The sequence below is a fragment of the Ursus maritimus genome, unplaced genomic scaffold (genome assembly GCF_017311325.1).
Source record: "Ursus maritimus isolate PB19 unplaced genomic scaffold, ASM1731132v1 scaffold_10, whole genome shotgun sequence".
Lineage (NCBI taxonomy): Eukaryota > Metazoa > Chordata > Mammalia > Carnivora > Ursidae > Ursus > Ursus maritimus.
In genome coordinates this window covers 918,416-924,894 of record NW_024423344.1, presented here as the reverse complement: position 1 = coordinate 924,894, position 6,479 = coordinate 918,416, and positions in this window count along the sequence as shown.

The window sequence follows — 6,479 nt, the reverse complement described above, 5'->3', positions numbered from 1 at the left end:
ATCAATTTTATTTTCCTCCTTTTACCAAAGAGCTAGGTTGAGAAGATACATGCCTAAAAACAGAATAAACCAAGCTCGTATTGAGTGCCTGATGACTGCTGCAGAGGTAGTTCACAGAAGAGAAGGCCCAGCTGGCAGGGATTATTTGTACACCATGGTCTTTTCGGAGCATCATTTCGGCTGTGTTCTGCCTCAGGTGGGAGACTCAATGTAGGTTCAAGAGTTGGACATAACTAAGCACAATAATTTTGAAAAGCAACCTGATAATGTAGCCAAAACCAAAAAGCCACTCAAACCTAGTAATGCCACCTTAGAAAATCACATTACAATAAAATAATTGAGAAGAAAAAACATCTACTCATTTTAAAGACATTCATCATAGCACTATTTATATAAGTAAAATGAGAAAAATCAAATAAATAATAAAAAGAGAATGTCTCAGATGGGACTTAACAGGTATAGTCAGAGCATTTCATACTAAAGCAGCAGAATACACATTCTTTTCAAGTGCACATGGAACATTCTTCAGATTAGGTCACATACTGAGTCACAAATCAGGCCTCAAATGTTACAAAAAGATTGAAATAATACCATGTATGTTTTCAGACCACAATGCTATAAAACTTGAAGTCAACCATAAGAAAAAAATTGGAAAGACCACAAATACACGGAGGTTAAAGAACATCCTACTAAAGAATGAATGGGTTCACCAGAAAACTAAAGAATTTTATATATATATATATATATATTTTATATATTTATATAATTATATATATATAATTATATACATATATATATGCAAATGAAAATGAAAACACTATAGTCTAAAACCTTTGGGATGCACCAAAGGTGGTCTTAAGAGGAAAGTATTTTATAGCAATATTGGCCTTCCTCAAGAAGCAAGAAATTCTCAAATATACAACCTAACCTTACATCTAAAGGAGCTGGAAAAAGAACAGCAAATAAAATCTAAATCCAGCAGGAGGAGGGCAATAACTAAGATTAGAGCAGAATTGGTGATCTAGAAATAAAAACATAAACCAAAACAACAGATCAACAAAACAAGGAATTGGTTCTTTGAAAGAATTGAAAGAATTGATAAACCCCCAGCCAGACTTATCAAAAAGAGAAGAGAAAGGACCCAAATAAAATCATCAACGAAAGAGGAGAGATCACAACCAACACCACATAAATACAAACAATCATAAGAGAATATTATAAGCAATCATGTGCCAGCAGATTAGGCCATCTGGAAGAAATGGATAAATGCCTAAAAGAAGTTAGATAGAGGACTTGCTCCAGGAAGAGAGCTGTCACCATGGATAACTACACTGTAATATGAACTAGGTAGGGTGCACAGGGAGAAATGGAACAAGGCCTGTTTGAACAAAGTCCTCTCTGTGTCCTGTTGTTTCTGGATGACTCAGCAAACATTTATCGACCAAACATTTACTCTTTTTCATCTTCCTGTGAGTTGCATTTCTTCCTTTGAACTCCCTATCCCCTTCTCCTTAGTTCAGAATGACACATACACCTCATTTTGTCTGATTGTCTTTGGAATTTCCATGTCTGTGTGGATTCCCTGTGTGCATGAAATGAAATTCGATTTTCTCCTGTTAATCTGTTTCATGTCATCTGATTCTTAGTCTAGCTAGAAAGACCTTTATGGGCAGAGGAAATTCTTCCTCCTTAACAACATAAAAGTTGAACAGTTCATGTGTGTGGAGCTGGGGCTTTGAGGTAAGTCCAGTGTCTTGCTGAGGCTTCTCCAGACCCCTGACACATCAACATGAATGGGTGGAGGACACCCACAAGCCTCTATGCAAATCCTGGGAGGACTTGTCCCCTAGACCCAAGTTTCTCCTGTCTCTCTCCCTGGATGTGTGGCCCCGCCTTTCATATTAGGGGAAGATCCCTCACTTTCTACGGTTGGCTAGGAAAAATTTTCATAAATTCTTTCAGGCATTTAGGGGGAAGGTCGAAGTTTTTTCCTGAATCTTTCAGGACTTGATTGTTCTCAGCTTGAAATAACCTGCGTTTGAAAGTGGCACATTTTGGGGCAACTCGCCCTTGGCCCTTACACCACAATCTTACAACCTTTTCAGAGTGAGAAAGATAAACTAACCAGCTTGCCATTTATAGAATGCCAGTCACTCATCGAAAACTTAACGCATAGTATTTCTAATTCCAGCAGTAACCTTGCAAAGCAAGCGCTGACCACCTTTGTTTTACTGACAGGGAACCTGAAGTACAGAGTTTAAGTAGCTTGCTCACTGTTGCTTTACCAGGAGGTGGCAGAGCTGGCAGTAGGCCAGGCACTGTCTCAGGCTGCAGAAGAGGAACCTACAGTTCTCAGACCGCGGGGAGTTTTCGTTTGCTTCCAGCTCCATCTGCGCGTGAATGCAAACACCTGTCTCATTTGCGCATTGCCCATGTTGGAGCATCATTGTCTTGTGCAGCACAGGCCCTTCAAGCTTCTCTACTGTAGCAGATCCTCTCCCTTAGGGTAAAGCCAAATGCAGGATCTGCAGGGTTAGCCGCCCCTTCCACTCCAGTTGAGAGTGGTTTGCAGTGACTAAGAAGGTAGTAGACAGCATGTCGTTGTGTCTGTTCTCTGACCTTCCTGATGCCCTAGCAGTGCTTGGGAAAGTGGGAACAAGCTGGGAGGTTGGACTGTTCTGGGCGTGTCAGTGCCAAGCATTATCATTGCCAACAACATTGGAAAGAAGGAATGCAGGACAGGATGGGGCAGGCCTACTGAATTCTAGGGGCAGTCCCTTTTCTGTGATAGGGCCAGACCAGGGCTAGAAGCACCATCAAACACGGAAATGTTGAGGTATTTTCCCCAGAGATGCTGCCCATGCCAGGGAAATGACAGGCCTTCTTAACAAAGATTGCCAAGGCCCAGGTCATCCCCCTGAGGGGCAGGACAGGTCACTCTGCCAGAGCCCAGCCCCAGAGCATCAGGGCTCAGAGGGGACCCACAGGCAGGCAGAGGCTCTCTTTAAGTAAGGGAATCTTACTGCCAACAAAATCTTATGAGGAGGCAGTATACAAAGTAGGGGAAAAAGGGCCACGTTTTAGTAGTATAAGTTATTTTATAGTTTCAGATTGAATAAATTATTGTAAACTGGTCAACAAAAACAATGAGGCTTTTCTGATAAATACAAACATTTTATAATGGATGGCTTTGGCTGACATATACGCAAGCCAACATCTCACTTACCTATGTTATTTTGTGAGACATTATTGAAAAAAATCTGGATTCATACAGGTCAATAATTACAAATTCGAGAAGTTTAAAAATATCTTGCTTTGCAATTTCAGGATATTTTAAAATTAAGAGGGCAGGAGATTAATTTTTGGAGTCCACGTTAAAACATACTAACCTGGCAGGTGAGACTTGGGTAGTTTCCAATGATTTGTATGTTGGCTGTTATATCTTTGAATATATTTTCTTAATTTTTAGTTTTAGAATAGTTAAATTATACTTAAAAAGCTGAAGCGAATCTTTGTAGAACTCTCTGATACTGGCAGACCTATAGGATGCAGAGGAGCTTGCATTAGAAACCACTGGCCCAGGCAAGTCAAAGATGGCCTTCATTTGGGACTCTGTGAGTATGTGCTGGGCTGTTCATTACTAACTGCCTGCAGATTTCAGAATGTTCACTGGGTAGTCAGCACTGTAACATGGTGGTTAGAACATGGGTTTTGTTGTCAGATAGACCAAGGTCTGAATATGAACGCTGCCACGCAGTTTCTAAGATCACTGTTTCTTTGCCCTCCATTTCCTCATCTGTGGCCTGGAAATGGTGCCACGTAAGCAATATGATTCCTGTGGAAATGAAATAAGATTATGTATTTAAAGCTCTTAGACTAGGTTTTGGCATTAGAAAGTACTTTCAAAGGGGGAGTGGAAGCAACTACTTCAGGCAGGGCTGCCCAGGGCTGAGTGCTATGCAGGCTGCTGAGTGCTGAGTGGTCTCCCGGATATCAGTGTCCTTTGCAGGCTCTCCTGTATCCAGCTCCCGTGTCACCCGAGCTCCAGGCTCACATGTACAGCTTGTAGCAGATTTGGGTATTTAGTAGCAGCTCAAACTCAGGAACAAACAGAATTAGGACTTATTGACCTCCCAATGCTGTGTACCCCCAGATCATTTTATTCTCCTGGTTAATAACCTTAAAATACTATTGACTTTCCTTACCGGGACCTATGACCTTGGACTCAAAGTGAGGTCCACAGAGCAGCAGCCCAGGTGTCTCTCCTGGAGCTTGTTAGAAACATAGACACTCTGGACCCCTAGAATTAGAAGCTGCTTTTTAACAAGATTTCTGGTAACTTTCCTGCATGTGCAGTGTGAGATGCACTAAGCCCACTCTTTCTGACCTCAAGGGTTGAGCTCCTCCTGGCGCAAGACACCCAGCACTGTGAAAGCCTGGACCAGCCTCTCACCCTTTTGGATCCCCTTCCATGAATGAAGGGTAGTCTCTGAGTTTGCTAAATGTCTGACCATTCTAATGGTTGATTTAAGATCCATGAGAGGTGGCCCTGGGTTCAGATCTGGGTAGCTAGACCTCCCACTCCAGTGAATGAGCCCCCATGTTGACTCTTCCCAGGCTGATCCTTCAGACCCAGAGGCAGGAACTGTCCCATAGACACATGGCTAGTTAAGACCCACAGGTTCACCACTCAGTTCTGGGCCTTGGTCGACTCTGAACCATGTATCTGTCAGTAATATTGTCAGACAGACACACATTTGGGTTGTGTTTTGGTGTTTGCTGGTAGCAGGAATAGGATTTCTAGGTCTATCAGGACCAGCAATGTCAATCCCAGAGGCCACACTAGGAAGCAGTTTGAATACATGGAGAGTTACCTGGAGGCCCAGGGGTCGGAAATACAGCATCATTGGTGTTTTTTCTTTTTTAGCCTGAATGGGGAGTGACCTTTCTTCTGTCCTAGCCCAGAGACTTGCTGTTACTAAAAAGAACAGCAGTCACTCACCTCCGTAGAGAATGATGATGAACATTTCAGAACCAGCCAGAAAAGCAAAAACCAGCTGGCAGTCAGCAGAGCACCTCCTTTCATTCCATGCCCTAGTAAGGACTTGATGGGGGACTTTGGCCCCTGTGACAGCTTGTTTTTCTTCAGTGGCCTGGAGCTCTGAACTGTAGAATCTCACAGGTGGAAGAGATTTGGAGACCTACACCCTCTATGGAAGTGGCAGCTTCTGGTTGGGGGTGGGGAGTCATGTGAGAAAGCTCCCTCCTAAAGTGTTTGAGGCACAACAGTGGGTGGCCACCCCGAGAAACCCAATGAACAGCAGGGGGAGGTTTGCTCCTCCAGGTCCTGGGTGAATATCTTTTGGGACCCCCAGATTCAGGTCCATGGAGAGGCAGGCCTGTATATGTTTGATCAAATTGACAAGATAATCAGAGTCCAGATGTGGCTCCACCTAGCTGCGGTCAGGACCAAGGACTGCAGCCTAGCACTGGTTGCTAGAAATGGCTAGACACAGTTCTATGGCATGGCTGTAGGCCAAAGAGCACTAGCTGAGGATGGGGAAAGGAGCCCCAAGAGCCAGGGATTCCTGGGACTTAGGTTACTCTTCCCACCCCTACTTCTCCTTGTGGTTTCCTCTTCCTAAATGGATTCTGTCCTGATTCCTTTTGGCTAATACCTTGCATGCTCTTCTCTTTCATGTCTTTTATCAGCTACCTAACCAGCCAGAAATGCTTTCCCTTTTCTGGACCCCTTACCCACAATCCATGTTTCACACCCTTGAAGGCTTGGTTCAAGCCCTAGCCCCTCCTCAAACTTGTCCCAGGGCTCCAGCCCTGGAACTCTGCTTCTTTGCCCCTGAATGTCTCCCTCTGTCTTAGTGGTGTTCAGTTTCCCATGTGTTGGTCACCCCAACATGACTATGTGACTTCAGGGTTAGTGGCTTTGTCTGTACAGTTACACTCATGAAGCATTTCTGGCTCACCTGGTACCCTATACATGTGAAGCAGTGTGCTGAGTGGTGTGTGTGTGTGTGTGTGTGTGACACACTCTGCCTTTAAGGAACTTAAAGTCTAGAAGGAAGGATAAATCATGGCACAAATGGTTAAAGTGGGAATATAATGAATAGTAGAGACAAGACAACATGAGGATTCAAAGGAGAGAAAGATTGGGAAGGGGGTTGAGAATTGCTGCTTGGAGCCAGGGGCCTCCAGGCCAGGTCTTGGAGGGTGCAAAGAGCTTCAACTGGAATGAGTGGACAGAGGGAGGAGTGACCTTCTGGGAAGAGAGCTGCTTGTGCAAAGGCACAGAGGGCAGAAAGTGCAGGCTACCCTGGGCCCCTCTGGGGCTGAGGCCTTCAGTGCAGCACAGGATGCTGGAGCTTGCCAGCATGGCATGGCCTGCCTTTCTGTGCTCCAGGTGGTCACTGGAACCAGGCAGTGAATGTGACCCACTGGGGATCCCCCTGAGAACTCAGCAG